Source organism: Haemaphysalis longicornis, unplaced genomic scaffold, assembly GCF_048455015.1.
Source record: "Haemaphysalis longicornis isolate Haplotype H1 unplaced genomic scaffold, Haemaphysalis longicornis Haplotype H1 scaffold_14, whole genome shotgun sequence".
NCBI classification, from domain to species: Eukaryota; Metazoa; Arthropoda; class Arachnida; order Ixodida; family Ixodidae; genus Haemaphysalis; species Haemaphysalis longicornis.
Window position 1 is genome coordinate 40,379,084 of NW_027526245.1, and position 3,353 is coordinate 40,382,436.

General features: G+C 50.9%; 1 non-coding gene across 1 annotated transcript; it reads right to left on the minus strand.

Annotated features, from left to right (window-relative positions):
* Positions 1 to 3,036: 3,036 nt before the first annotated feature.
* Positions 3,037 to 3,109, minus strand: Trnaa-ggc (transfer RNA alanine (anticodon GGC)). The gene has a single exon. It is a non-coding gene; the product is annotated as a tRNA-Ala (tRNA).
* Positions 3,110 to 3,353: the final 244 nt, after the last annotated feature.

Below are 3,353 nucleotides of genomic sequence, written 5' to 3' on the forward strand. Positions count from 1 at the left end.
CGATTCGCGCCATACACCCCAAACCTTAATGAGACCTTAATGAGCCTACTGAGTGCACTCGTGATAGTTGCAGTGGGTTAAAAGTGGTGCATACCTCCAGTAGCACATGCTCGCAATGTGGGATTGGCCAACCAAAGAATCCGCCACGAAAAAGCTTCGCGTTCAATCATCGTCGTCGTTGGACGGAGGGGCGCATAATTTTTTCTTTCACCTCACCCACGATCATCATCACAGTCTGATAAAGTTGGCTTTCCTGCAGTGGATTTTGAGGTGGACTACATACGCCTTCAGTGAGACATAGAAAGCTTGGGCTTTAATAATAAAAAAAACTAAGAGAAAATACGAGAGAAAGAAATTGAGGGGAAAAGTAACTAAAAGAAAACACGGTATAATTTGATGCATTGCGTGACTAAACCTGACAGGACTCCAGAGAAATTAAAAACGCCTCCTCTCCCCGTTGGGGCCCCCACATAAAACGAAGCAGTGCCGAACGGGAAGGCGCACTTACCGGACTGATTACTTGCACGTATCTCTGAGCTTAACAACATCTCGCCTCTCGCTCGGGCCAGGGCTGCGCCTACAATCTCATCCTACTCGACAAGGCACGGCGGTACCTAATCTTTGAAATGGGAAGTGCACTCGCTTTAAGATAAAACGGCGAAGGTTCGACTGAACATAAAACTACTACAGTACTACAGTAAAACTACTTTATTATTTGCTTTTGCCAATAAGCGGAAATATTGCAACGACTGTTGGTGACAACGCATACACCACGGTGCGGTGCGTTTTGCGGGGAAGCTGCATTTAGGGGGAAAGTTTGCGCATTGCCCGCACGACGAGTTCACTCCCAGGTTCCGCGAAACCGGGCCGCCGCTTGGGGACTACAGGGAATTGTGACGAGTGACTGACAGCGTTAATACTTCAGGGATCCGCCGGAGCACGACACGTCGTGAATGACAGCTTACGAATAAATCCCTACTGCTCCCTGTGCGATGCGACTGGCATTGCACAGGGCATTGCACATGTGTACATTGCACATGTCGCAGTTGTATAACATTCTGCAGCGCCGCTTGGCAGCAATTTCGGCGCAATACTGCTTTTTGGAGAGGATGGAGTAGGAAAAACGGATTGGCGCAGCGTGGCGCAAATGGCGCATCACTTCCACCCCATGGTGTTGAATATCCGGGCAAAGCATAAGGTGCGTCAAGAAAGTGTTGAAACCACGTAAAGGAAGTAGAGAAAAAGAATGAGGAAGTACAAAGCCATGTTATAGACGACGAAGGTCAGATACTAAAAGGGGTAAAGGTGGTACTACCCATCAACTCTGCTATAGAAGAGAAGTTTAGAAGGATGGAGAGAGGGTCACATCGCGTAGCGAGTGTCGGAACTGAGGTGCGTACAGAAAGAGAGCTTTGGTTGGAGGACCTAATCTGAAGACGAATGCTTAAGAAGGTGTTCCTAATTATGTGGCGCCAACGTTTGAGGAAATTTTTGTACGAATGGTGCATCAGCTGGGCGTGAAAAGCAAAAAAAAAATTACACCATCTCCCCGAAGGGAACTATGTGGTGATGCAAAGCATGGGGGTTCCGTGTAGGTTCCACACCGGAGCAGTACCGGCGCAGGCGGTGTCTCGGAGCAGACTGAACGCCGCGCAGCGCGCGCACCTGCTTTTATACAACTGGAGGAGAGGAGAATGGAGGATAGACGCGCATGCGCAGTGGGGGTGTGGACGGCGGAACAACAAGGGAGGGACATAGCCCCGACCATGAGATGGCTCCTGGAGCGACAGTGTCGCCGGTGTCTTCCTGGGCCGGCACGAGACGAGCCGAGCGGCGAGGAGGAGAGCGGCGTTATCACAGCTGGCGTGGAGAGGGGGACGCGGAAGAGAGGTGCGGACGACGGACGCCGAGGGACGACGGAGGGTCGACTAAGAGATGCTTTGCATCTAACAAAGAGAAAGAAATGGGCGCCATCCCGCCCTCCGAAAGTGGACGTCCAGCGAAGCTGTCGTGAACCACTACACATGCTGATGGGTGAGGGTATGAAATGTTCCTCGTGGTCTCGGCGGGCTTGCACCCTGCACTCGGCTTCTCTGGCGGCTAATGCTGGGTCCGGAGGCATGCGCTCGGCGTCTTGGGCGAGAACTGCTGGGTCCTGGCTGGACTTGTTGTTTACGACTCGAAATTTTCCGACCAAGGAGAGGCTACCAGCCTCGTTGTAAAAAATCCGAAAGCGTTCAGAAGCATTGCTAAGCAAAGTGTTTCAAGCAGCAAGGTTATAAAGCCCTTCGGCTACGCGAAGCGGAAGCAAGGCGTCGTATTCGTTCAGCTGGATATATAGGCTATCAGCTTCACAACGAAACTTCTGGATGTCTTCGGACGTTTTGGAGAGAGTAAATAGGCGCTATAGAATACTGGGGAGGGCTATAGATAGACATCGAGGATGAAAGGGCTAGTCAGATTTCTCAGTGGAGTGCGCTAGTCCGCTGCTATTTAATGTTCCAATGGCAAAGTTGTCAGCCTTACTTTCTCCGCAGCTGCATTTGATACACTATGCCGATGACACCTGCATTCGGTGCAGAGGCCCTTGTTACGTGTCAGTTCAGGCTGAACTCCACGCCGGCGTTAAAAGCACTGAAACGCCTCTGGGTGGTCGAGGGTTGGATATGTCGCCGGGCAAATCAGCTATTCTTGCCTTCACGCGAAAGAAGCCTCTTAGGTTAAAGCGCACCATGGGTTGCATAGGCCGAGAGTTTTCATTTTACCAGGGGGGACTCGGCCCCCCTTGAGTTGCAGCCCATGATGATGACGATGATGATGATAAAATGTACCCATCATCGTGCACCAAACACACACAGATATATATATATATATATATATATATATATAGCGAATCAGAATAGGAGATGAGAGGCTCGTTGAAATAAGACAGAAATAAGGTTGGCAATCAAGAAAACCTCGGAAAGCAAAGGGGAGGACGTGGTAGGCATTGAAACACATAAAGAGTTTGGAAAGAAAGAAAGTGGAGAAAAAATGGCCGCCTGGTGGGATCCGAACCCACGACCTCCAGAATGCCGGTCTGGTGCGATGACCACTACGCTACCGGCGGGGCTATTTTCCCCTCCACTTTCTGTGGTATTTACGTCCAGGTATTTTTTGTTTCCTGCACTTGCGGGTGGTAGCCAGCGCCACTCGGACTACTCGGGGTGAAGGGGACCTTCTTTCTAACCCCCGGGCCGTGACTCGAGTGTCTACAACATGTGGAGAGTGGTCGACCAGCCTTGAACCCTCTTAAGCTCCCTATGGCACCAAGACTGCCAGAACCGAGGCCCTCGGTATGCATGCAGCGAATC